At 45.8% G+C, this 12,384-nt stretch overlaps 1 protein-coding gene across 3 annotated transcripts in view; it reads right to left on the bottom strand.

Annotated features, from left to right (window-relative positions):
• Positions 1–12,337, bottom strand: part of CLIC5 (chloride intracellular channel 5) — a 196,690-nt gene extending 184,353 nt beyond the window's left edge. For all 3 annotated transcript variants that reach the window (XM_067752779.1, XM_067752777.1, XM_067752778.1), the window contains exon 1: positions 12,199–12,337. The gene's annotated coding sequence lies outside the window, so the exon portion shown is untranslated. The remainder of the gene's footprint in view (positions 1–12,198) is intronic.
• Between the last annotated feature and the right edge of the window lie 47 nt (positions 12,338–12,384).

Genomic DNA, 12,384 nt, shown 5'->3' with positions numbered 1-12,384 from the left:
GTGGTCATTTAAAATTCGTAAGACCATCAAAAACAGGGCTGAGCCCTCTCTTCTGCCACTCTGACAAAATGCCACTAGCTTTCTTTTCTTGGAAACGATGGTGGTTATGTCCTGCTTTTAGCTCTCTGAAGATGCCAAGCGGAAGTAGGTCATTACAACATGTATCAGGTCGTTAACTCGTCCCACCTTGGCTCCAGTCATTTTGTCTACCTTTGACCCTTCACCTTGCTTCAATATCCAATCACTATGTCACACCCACAATGCATGGGAACATCAAGTCACCAGGAAAGAACAAAACCAAAGAAAAAAACAAAACCCAAATCCTGTGAGTTGGCTGGGGCTAATGTCATCGCCCCTACTCCCATTTTAAAGATGAGGAAACTGAGGCATGGAAAGGTTCTGGGGGTGCCCTGAGTTAAGAGCTCCCCAACTCTGCTCTCGTGTTGCCTGCCCCATGGTGGTGCCAGAGTCTGGCCCGTGATGCCATCTGCCTTGGCACCGGCTACAAATTTGGACCCACCCTCTGCCCTGCCCTGCCCTGCCCCTCCTCGTGTGCCAGTTCCACACCGTTAAGACCACAATGGCAGCGACTTATCGGGGCCCAAGCAGACTGATGCTGTCATTCTAATTTTTACAAGTCATTTTATATATTTTAATTTTAAATTATATAAGAAATACATGAAAGCAGGCACAACGTAAGAAATTCAAAGGCTATCAAAGAATATAAAATAAAAAGTGAAAAGCCTTCTTAATCCTCTCCCTGTGTTCATCTACCTCCTGCCTCAAGAGACAGACTCGAAGATTCACTCTGTCTCCGGAGGCGACCACGAGGTCATTGGTGCACACTGTCCAGCAAAACAACTGTCAAAACGCTTGCTATGATGATCGCTATATGCCTCCTGCTCTAGTTCTTTCCAGTTTCATGTTCCCGAAACATGAGGCCTGGGCTGGGATAGCTCGTAAGGAGGACAAGTCAAGGTAGGGGAGTAGCAATGCAGGTCTGAACAAGAGCGGGGGCCGTGGAAACAGCGCAGAGGGTACAGGTGTGAACAGAGTTTATTCTGGCGCCATATGTCTGGGATCACCTCGTGGGCTGCCTCATCTCCTTCCTCTCGCCTCTTCTTTTACCACAGACCAGCCCTGGAACATCTCCTTTCTCATTCTCTAGAGTCAAAGCTGGCTTAAGAAGGAGGTTGTTTTTTGTGGTTTTTTTTTTTTTGGTTTTTTTTGCGGTACACGGGCCTCTCACTGTTGTCGCCTCTCCCGTTGCGGAGCAGACTCCAGACATGCAGGCTCAGCGGCCATGGTTCACGGGCCCAGCCGCTCCACGGCATGTGGGATCTTCCCGGCCCGGGGCACGAACCCATGTCCCCTGCATCGGCAGGCGGACTCTCAACCACTGCGCCACCAGGGAAGCCCAAGAAGGAGGTTTTTAATGAGCTCTCTCCCAGCCCTCTAAACCTCAGCATCAACTCTGCTTTTTGTCTGGGTCTAACCAGGGTCCAACCCTGACGGTGTACCCTAGACCTGATCAGTGGGTCCATGATACATCGCTGTACTGCTAACATGCTCAGCAAGCCAGATCCTCTTAATTTGGTGGGCTGTCCTTGCCCTCAAATGTCCCCCGCCCTTGAATCCCAGCCCAAGAGCAGAATCTGAGAGCCTGCGGTGGCCCCAACACAGGGCTCTGTGTGCCAGAATGAACTTCCTCCTGGCATCTACACCCGGCTCATCTCTTTAGCAACCCCCCACCCCCTTCGTAAATGGGTCCAGTTAATGAGGTATATCCTCAGATACGGCAGGTCACAAAAGCAGGAAAATGACGGGTAGCAAAGATACATGCTTCCATTGACATCACAGGCAGGGGTGGCAGGGAAGAACTGTCCAGAACACTTGTTCTCAAGCTGGGGATGGAGCTTAGGTCACTGGCCACTCTCAGCTATTTCTGTGCACACACCCTTCAGCCGTTGGCACCAGCACAGAGGTGGGGCCAGCTGACCACTGATGTCACTGGTGGTATTTTTCTTCTCTGTCCACCTGAATCCTGTGGTCCACGCACAGTACTGTGGGACAAGCGGGGCGTGGTGTGCTAAGACCCGTGTGAGCTATCAGCTCGGGAGCAACTTCACAGTGCTTCCATCCTAAACTCTATCTTTTAAGATGAAGAATACAACCCAGATCGTGAATCAAACAAGGAGATCTGCCATATGCTTTCTCAGGGTGCCTGAATGTTGGTGAGAATCCCCTACATCTCTGCCCTCTGGACCTCAACATTAGCTGCGTCAATACAATTGCCCCAGGGCACTGAGCTACTGCTTAAAGGCACAGTTAGTCCTGAGGACATGGAGAGAGGGGCAGAGGGCTCAGGACTTGCAGTGGGAACCCAGCTGGAGGTTCCGGGTCAGACAGTAATGGGCTGTGATCTCGAACCTGCCCCCCTGGGCCTCAGCCTCCCTACCTGGACAGCAAATAGGATGGACTCACATACCTTCTAAGGTCCCTTCCAACTTTCACATTTGATGAGTCTATGTTTGCCTCCATTACTGAAACAGGAGAAGCCACTTAAGTTTCTTTCTCACCCAAGCCACTGGGCCACATTATTAAGACCAGGAAATGGCTTATTGACATGTTTAACCAAGATGGTGCACCTGACCACCATCTAGGCATTTGCTTGGTGACAGTCTCCTAGCTGGATTGATGGGTAACTAGACTACAAGGTCCTGGAAGAAGCAAACTCTTGACTATTCTTACCTGGGTTAACACAGAATTATGCACACAGTAGGCCCTCAATAATGCATTGAATGAAAAGAGTTGGACTGAGACATCCTACTCTTCTCACCTAATCCACCATAAAACAAAGAATGTCCCGTGGAGGCTGTGAGGGCTTGAAATGCATCTTGTAGAGGAGAAAATTCTCTGTGCTCAAAAAACTGACCCAGGGTCGATGTGCACCCCATGCCAATCTGTTCAGTGAACAGATCCAGACACACGAATCTGCCCAGATGGAAGATAGTCGGGTTACAAGACTGCTTCAGTGCTTAGGAAGTTCCTAAAGTACCCAAGAAGCAGGTACAAACATGCCTCAGAAGGCTGTTCAAAGTAGTACGATATAATCTGACAGCTTTATAATGCCCTGAGGGAAGACATGAGTGTTTCAAATTTGCTATTCAGAACTAAGTAGGTAATTAAAGCTTCCTACATGTAAAACACACGCTTGATTTCAATAATCTCTGAGGTCCTTTTTGGCTTTAACTTTCTGTAGTCATTCATAAACTTAAACACCTTGGAAATAATCATTTCATACATTACATATCATGCTCAGGGAAGAAATATTTTTAGGTTCATTCCAGGTACGTTCTAGATACATTGAGAAATCAAAAAGAAAAAAAAATGTGTGTGCGTGGGGGTGAAGAATGAGATAACAGAAGGATAAACTCACATCCTAGGTTATTTTAATGTTTTCTGCTTCCTTATTTGCAAAATGACTCTAGCCATCTTCAAACTATAGGTTGAAAAGAAAGGGCTAATATGTCACAGAGCTCAAAGTGTAGTTGAATTTTTTAATTAATTTTTTAAAAGCATGATTCCAGTATACAAAGGATGAGTGCTGTTTTAACAATGTATTTATATGTAACTTCAACTTATTCCAGAAAGGACTTAAGGTGGCATCATATAAACTAAAAGTAAATATCAGAGAAAAGAAAAACAAGTTTGGGACAAACTCCAACAGAGAATGCCATACAAAGGGCCAGTGATAATAGCCTCCATCTCTCCCTTATGGATGGGCACACGTTCAAATATAGCATGAAATATCCAGATGAGTTAAAAATTTTCTCTCTTCTTTAACTTGCTCAGTACCCACTCCAAGTATTCTCTCATTTGAGTTTGCCCCATGTGTGTATCACACAGCTTCTTGAGGATGGCAAACAGAAATGTTTCCATTTACAAAGGACTTGGACAGATTAACTAATTTGCCTGTAGTCACATAACTAGTTTTGGTGGAACACATAATTAGGGTCATTAAAGAAAAGAATGGGCTCCTGAAAAATTGTATACAGTCTCCCTTTGTGTAGGACTGAGAAAGGAGATAAATAACCATCTACCTAGGGCGCCTTAAATGTCATTCTTCTTGAAAAGACCATTAATTAGTATAAATTTTATCTCTGTAATTTTAAGTTTTTACAACACTGCAGTCTTCAAAACATCTGAAATTATGAACAACTGCATAAGCTCTATTAACCAAGTGAATTTCTATATAAGCAGAGATTTAATGAGTATGGGGAGACAGGCGTGTAAAGCTCATGTGGAGGGTGATACGGGCAGTGGGAATGGGGCAAAAGTTTCAGGGTGGGAATGAGATTTGTGTCTTTGGGAAGAAGCGAGGCCAGTGTGTCAGGAATGATGTGTGTGAGGCAGTGAGTTGGAGGGAACCGAGGTCCAAGGAATACTCAGGTGATACAGAGCAGCAGCTGTAGGAGCCTGGATGAGTTCTGGGTGTGATGAGAGCCCACTGGTGGGGTCTGAGCCATAGGAAGGATTTTCTAACAAAAGCTCCAGCTGAATGCTGAGTGAGGACTAGACAGCAAGGGGCAGGAAGGGAAGCAAACAGCCCAGGAGGGGGCATAGCTGAGTCCAGGGAAGAAGAGAAGGTGGCTGAGGTACTGCAGGAGGAGGTAAGAAGCAAAGTGGGGGTATCCTTGCAAGTAGGTGAGGTCAGGGGTCAGGCTGTTGTGTCAGGAAGCCGGAGTTTTCTTTAGGGCAAAGGTTGGTCACCCCGGCCCGGGGGCGGGTTCTGTCACAGCCAGGTGGGTGATGTCAGCAAGCAGCCACGTGACCCTGGCCAGCAAGTATGGGACACTGACCAGCAGGTAGGGCACACTTGCAATCAGGTAAATTACTCTGGCAGGTGGACCAGCCACCTCTTTGAGTAGGTTATGAATTGTGTCCCTTGCAAACTCAGAGGTTGAAGTCCTGACCCCCAGCACTTCGGACAGGGCCTTTAAAGAAGTGATTAAGGTCAAATGAGGTCCTAAGGGTGAGCCAAATCCAAATACGACTGGTGTCCTTACAAGAAGAGATTAGGACGCAGACATGCACAGGGGAAGCCCATGGGAAGACAGAGAGAGAGAAGATGGTCATCTACGAGTCAAAGAGAGAGGCCCTCGGAAGAAACCAACCCTGCTGACACCTTCTGAAGGCTAGAAGTCCAAGAAACTTCGACTTAACTCGAAGTTTCTCACGGAACGTAGAATCATGAGAAAATAAATTTCTGTTGTTTAAGCCACCCAGTCTGTGGTACTTTGTAATGGCAGCCCCAGAAAACTAATACAGGCGGATAACTTCCCTGAATCTCTGGGAGGTCCTGCATGGTCTGAGTCCCACATCCAAGTAGCTGAGAGAGGCTGCTGAGCACATGGAAGACGTGCAGGGATCATCTGAAGTCCAGGCGCTACAGGGGGGATTCGGCCAATCAGTGGGTGACCTGGCAAACATCCAAGACGAGAGCAAAACAGCTCACTGGCAACAAGAGTATCTGAGTGTTGCAGATGCGTTACACGGAGGGGAAAATGAGAAGATACGGGATTTCGGTGAGCAGCACGGTGACTCCACTGAATCCCTAGAGGCTGGACCATAGCAGGCGATCCTTGAGGACATCGGGGCCTGTGGTTGAGAAGCTTGTGTGGACAGTTGAAAAACCATGATGCTGGGTGTCCTGGGGGGAGTTGGGCCTGGATGCCCTGCGGGGAGTCAGTAACGATACCACTAGGACCTAAAGCAGCAGCAGTGAGGAGTCAGGACTCCACTGGCTTCTGGAAAAGGGGCCAGAAATCCACCTAATTCTTCTCTGAGGTGGTACGTTGGAGCTGAGTGCATGATCTGACTTTCTCTTCTTACCAGCTGTTTAGCTTTACCACATTTCTTGCTCCCTCACCTGTTTCTGTGTCTGCAGAATCTGTTCAGACCCAGACTAGGCCCGGGAGGGCAGCACAGATGAGCTGCTCTGTGCGCTCATCCAGTCCTATGATTTTATAAAGGTCTTTTTTCTTTTTTTCTTTAATTTTGAGTTTTAGTATAAAGAGTGACATTTCTTAAAAGATTCCATTTTGTTTGTTGGTATGCTTTGACTTTCAGGAAGCAATAACCCAATTAAGTTTTGCTAACCAATTTTGTACTCCTTCTAGAAAAGTGACTTCTAGGAAACAGAAGCAGCCTTCTGTTTATTTCCGACAAATTATGCCAACGGAACAAGTACATCTTTTATTATAAGTGGTGTCAGAAAGCATCAGAATATCCAGGGCTCCTGTACCGTACGTGGAACAAATATAATTCACCTAACAGAACCAATTACATAACAGATCTAGATGCCTTAGGTTAAGTAAGGCAGATTACATTCATGACCGGTCAGAAATAGGAAAGGGCACAGCCAGTTTTTCTCATGGCAAAGAAGAAAGGATAGGTATCTTCAGGAAAGAAAATTAGCCTGAAACATTCCAAAGCAGTTCAAAGCAAATATGAAATTATCTGGAAATCTTGGATATAATTATAAAGACTCTTGCTATTTTGTCCATCCTCCTCTGTAATATACCTGAATTTTTTTGCGGTATGCGGGCCTCTTACTGTTGCGGTCTCTCCCGCTGCGGAGCACAGACTCCGGACGCGCAGGCTCAGCGGCCATGGCTCAAGGGCCCAGCTGCTCCGCGGCACGTGGGATCCTCCCGGACCGGGGCACGAACCTGTGTCCCCTGCATCGGCAGGCGGACTCTCAACCACTGCGCCACCAGGGAAGCCCCCTGAATTATTTTTGTTAGAGTGTGTGCCTCAGCATTTAGGAGAGCTGGGCCCTGACCCCAGTAGTCTGAGCTTTAGTGTAGAGCCATTACCAAGACCCCAGAGTCTGGAAGCAGCTGCAGAGACAATCTGGGGCTGGATATTTTCTGTTGATTATTAGTTTGTACCTTCAGAAGTTAATTCCAGTTTCAAAGCTCAAGGCTGGCCTGTGCACTGGTGAATTGGGGCATCTCAGATCCGTCCGTGGGCTGCCAGAGCTGGAAGGAGTGGCAGAGGCCACGCTGTCCAGTCCCTGCCATCTGCCAGACCTGGGTTTGAATCCTCACTCAGCAGCTGAGCAATCCTGGGCCAGTATCTCCGCCTGTTTGAGCCTCCATGCCCTCATCTGCAAAACAGGCCCCCTTACAGTACTAGCCTCTTCGGGTTATTATCAAAAAATGAGATAAAACAGTAAAGTACTCAGCACACGTGCTAAGTGTCAGTGATTTTTATTGCTATGACCAGAAAAATGTTCCTCGATGTGAACAATGGTCAGGGGAAAGCTGAGCTCTGGGGGAAATTACATGACATACGACCGAGTTAAATTTAAACGTCCTGGCATTTGGGGCGTAAGATTATGCATGTCCCGTTTGTTCATTCACTGGGTACATGACTGCATAAAGAGTAGACACAAACTGGCTGCCGTATGCGTCAGGGGGTGATGGAGACAGCTGCTGTATGGGCATCAGGAGAGAAGGGCTCCCTTCATTCACTTCATTATCAATAAGTAGGAACATTTTGCAAGAAGTATTTTTTCCTGAGCAGTTGCTCTCAACAGTAGGCTTAAGATATTCAGTAAACCATATTTTTAACAGATGTGCTATCATCCAGGTTTTGCTGTTCAATTTATAGAGCACAGGCAGAGTAGATTTTGCATAATTCTGAAGGGCCCTAGGATTTTTGGAATGGTAAATGAGCTCTGGCTTCAACTTAAAGTCACCAGCGGCGTTAGCCCCTAGCAAGAAAGTCAGCCTGTCCTTTGAAGTTTTGAAGTCAGCATTGACTTCTCCTCTCTAGCTATGAAAGTCCTAGATGCCAGCTTCTTTCAATAGAAGCCTGTTGCATTTACATTGAAAGTCTGTTGTTTAATGTAACCGTCTTCGTTAATTATCTTAGCTGGATCTTTTGGATAACTTGCTGCAGCTTCTACATCACTACCTGCTGCTTCACCTTGCACTTTTATGTTATGGAAAAAGATTCTTTCCTTAAACCTCATGAACCGGCCCTGCTAGCTTCAAACCTTTCTTCTGCAGCTTCCTTATCTCTCTTAGCTTTCATAGAATTGAACAGAGTTAGGGCCTTGCTCTGGATCAGGCTTTGGTTTAAGGGAATGCTGTGGCTGGTTTAATCTTCCATCCAGACCGCTAACACTTTTTCCGTATCAGCGTTAAGGCTGTTTCACTTTCTTATCATTCACGTGTTCACCGGAGCAGCACTTTTAACTTCCTTTAAGAACTTTTCCTTTGCTTTCACACCTCGGCTCCCTTTCAGCCGACCTTGGTTTTCAGCGTGCCTTCCTCACTGAGACTAATCATCTCTAGCTTCTGATTTAAAGTGAGGGACATGGGAATCCTCCTTTCATAGGAACACTCAGAGGTCACTGTAGGGTTATTAATTAGCCTATTTTCAATATTGTTGTGTCTCAGGGAATATGGAGGCGTGAGGAGAGGAAGAGAGATGGGGGAACAGCTGGTTGGTAGAGCAGTCAGAACACACACAGCTTTTGTTGATTGAATGTGCTGTCCTACATGGGAGCAGTTTGTGGTGCCCCAAAACAATTACATGAGTAACATCAAAGGTCACTGATCACAGACCAGCATAACAAGTATCATCATGATGTAAAAGTTTGAAATACTGTAAGAATTGCCAAAATGTGACACAGAGACACAAAGTGAGCAAATGCTGTTGGGAAAATGGTGCTGATAGAGTTGCTCGATGCAGGGTTGCCACAAACCTTCAATGTGTTAAAAAACGCAGTATCTGTGAAGGGCAGTAAAATGAGGGATGCCTGTATTCTACTTATTTAGCTGCTCCTGCTGAAAGACTGACTCTCTATTGTTTCAACAAATGTTTCAGGATTGAATCTCTTTAGTCTGGCCTGGGGCGTGTCCCCACCACCCATCACAGAACTAATTCCTCTGGTCAAGGAAGCAGAATTCGCTCGAACAGGCCAGGCTTGGGTCTGAGTTAAGTGTAACCAGCTCATCGCAATTTGTCTGGGACTTTTCTGGTTTCGGCACTAGAAGTCCCATGCCCCAGGAAATCCCTCAAGTTAGGTCAAAATTTGCCCTAAAGATGTCCATGCCGGAGAAGAGGGGAGTGTTGTCAGCCCCAAAAGACTCTCACGACTAGGAGTGAAGGTGGGGTGGTTTTCTGGAGGAACACCCAGAAGGGGAAATGGATTCTGGGAAGGCCAAGAAACAAAGTAATATCTTCTCCATGTGCCTTTCTGGATTAGAGGTACCTTGAGGACAGTGATTGAATCTTACTTATTTTTGCATCTTTCCTAAAATTTAGCACACTGCCTTCCACATAGGAGGGCCTCAAAAGAATTTCTCCTATTTCTTGCACAACTTTATTAAATACTTAAAAAAATTCCTGTAGAGGGAAGAATGTCTAACACTAAGTAGTTCATGATGGATAATACAGGATCACTTTTAACATGAGCATTTAAAATAGTTTATAGTCTTATTTGTTGAGATTATTGAAATGCAATCTTGCTGAAAATGGGGTGGATGCAGAGTTTGTGTTAAACTTTCAAAATTATTAAAGTACTATGATTCCTAAGGTCCTTTCCCCATCATATTTAAGAGAAAACCTCTATTATGTTTTCTTCACAGTAACATCTAATATATATTAAAAAGTGAAACTTAAAATACATTCCTTGCGACTTGAAATTTGATTCACTGGTTTCAGTTTTGTCGTTAAACCAGACTGAGCAGTGGACAGGAATTGTTTTTCTTGGGGCAGGGTGTGACTTTTCTTGTGAAACTTTTTTCCTGTAATTTCTAGCTTCTGACCCATTCCTGCCAACAATGAGTGATGCGTCCCAATTAGGAGTTTAAAAGAAAAATAACTGCATGAAGAGCTATGTCGTTGATTCTGAAAACAGGATAAAACATTTTAAATATTTTACACTAATGAATAAATGTTAAGTCTTGAGTCTACTTAATGGGGGGAAAAAGATACTCCCTCTAACATGCTGCTTCCAAACTTGACATTGGCCATGGAGGCAAAGACTCTAGTTGTAATTAGTTTGTGTGAATTTAGCCAAGTCGGTTCTCTCTGGGGCACCACATTCATTTGTACATGACGGATTTAGACTATAGCTCCTAGTTCATTTCAATCTCCAACACAAAAATGGGCTTAAATTTCATCCCTATTTCTAAGATTTATATGAAATTCCTTTTTCAAAAGCTGAGCTGAAAGAAATTATAAATGAACATTATTATTTTGTCTATCTATATAAAGGAACATATCAGAAAAATCACACTGGAAATGGAGAATTTGTTACTGTTATGTTTTCTTTTATTATCATTAAATGCTTCCAATGACCCTATAGTGGACTCTCTGGTGGCCTTCCCAGCACCCACTACACCTCACTTCCATTGACAGAAGAAGTACAGTTTGGTAAAGAGAACTCAGCTCGAAGTGCAGACTGAATTGGTCTGCTGAATTTCATATGCTGGCTTAGGTTTGGGCATATGACACAATTGTAGAGTGACTGAAGGAGATAGTTGCTGGAGCCAAACACAAAAAACAAAAAAACTAAGAAGTCACGTCCATTGCCCAGAGGAAGTGAAAAATGAGTCATATGATCCCTGCTGCTACTGTTATCTTTACCACTAGAGGAACCAGAAGCCAATTCTGTTAATAGTTCCATGAGGAGTTAGAAAGAACTCAGGACACGGTGACATTGTTGAGCTGCTAATTCAACCAGTTCTGAAGCCTGCCCTACCTCTGGACTTCCTGTTTTGTGAGATGAAAAATATCCTTATTATTTAAGCATCTGAAATAGATTTTCATTTGTGGTTGACATAGTAAATATTTGTAGGATAACAGATGCTTGGGACAAAAAGATCCTTATGAATCATTCTGTCCCTCTGTTCTTGACCACGTTATCTTACAGAGGAGACCAGGCTGCACAGGACTCCCTGATCTGACCCAGTCACATGGGCAGGGGCAGGGACAGTGAATGAAGGGAGCCCTTCTCTCCTGATGCCCATACAGCAACTGTCTCCATCACCACCTGACGTATACGGCAGCCAGTTTCTGTCTACTCTTTAAGCAGTCTTGTACCCAGTGAATGAACAAACGGGACGTGCGTAATCTTACGCCCCAAATGCCAGGACGTTTAAATTTAACTCAGTTGTATGTCATGTAATTTCCCCCAGAGCTCAGCTTTCCCCTGACCATTGTTCACGTCGAGGAACATTTTTCTGGTCATAGTAATAACAATCACTGACACTTAGCACGTGTGCTGAGTACTTTACTGTTTTATCTCATTTTTTGATAATAACCCGAAGAGGCTAGTACTGTAAGGGGGCCTGTTTTGCAGATGAGGGCATGGAGGCTCAAACAGGCGGAGATACTGGCCCAGGATTGCTCAGCTGCTGAGTGAGGATTCAAACTCAGGTCTGGCAGATGGCAGGGACTGGACAGCGTGGCCTCTGCCACTCCTTCCAGCTCTGGCAGCCCACGGACGGATCTGAGATGCCCCAATTCACCAGTGCACAGGCCAGCCTTGAGCTTTGAAACTGGAATTAACTTCTGAAGGTACAAACTAATAATCAACAGAAAATATCCAGCCGCAGATTGTCTCTGCAGCTGCTTCCAGACTCTGGGGTCTTGGCAATGGCTCTACACTAAAGCTCCAGACCCACACGCGTGTTAAAAAGAAACGCCCATTTCTCAGCTGGTAGCCATTCCTAGTTCCCTACTGCAAGGACCGTGTTTCTGTATTTCTTGCAACCTTACTCATAAACTGCCTAGTACTCAATTCGCGTGTAATACGGTGATCACTTCTCCAGCAACACGGACACATACTGCTTTGGTAGAGCCACACTGTATTTTTCCCAACTAACTGGAACTGGCTAAAGCTGCTCGTGCTGGGCTCTGGGGCTGCCAAAGTCGTTTTTCCGGCAGACACCTTACCGCCAGGTGCATGTTAACTAGGGGCGAACGGAGAACGGCAGTAAGCCTGAGGCTGCCAATAGCCAGGTGCCCTTTCAGGGACTCGCTATGTTTCAGGTCCCCTGAAGGGCAACCAGCCCTGGGACGCTAGAAGATGGGGCGTGGCAGGAGAGTGGAACTAACCTCTCCTACTAGATCCAACTCGACCCCCCCAAGGCCTCTGTCTCCAGGTTGTACCTGAATCCAACCAATCGGAAAGGGAGTTACATCGACGGCGGCTGAGGTGTCCAATCCGAGGACATGTGTCACACTCCATCGCCCGCTGAGTCCCCACGAGCTGTAAAACTGTTCCGCAGTCGCGCGCGGGGCAGCCGAGCACCCTCGGAGCGCCTCGGGTAGCGCGAATCTCAGGGAGGAAGGGGC

The sequence above is a fragment of the Pseudorca crassidens genome, chromosome 10, assembly GCF_039906515.1.
Source record: "Pseudorca crassidens isolate mPseCra1 chromosome 10, mPseCra1.hap1, whole genome shotgun sequence".
Taxonomy (NCBI): domain Eukaryota; kingdom Metazoa; phylum Chordata; class Mammalia; order Artiodactyla; family Delphinidae; genus Pseudorca; species Pseudorca crassidens.
The sequence above is the reverse complement of the archived record's forward strand: the minus strand, read 5'-3'. Positions and strand labels throughout refer to the sequence as shown.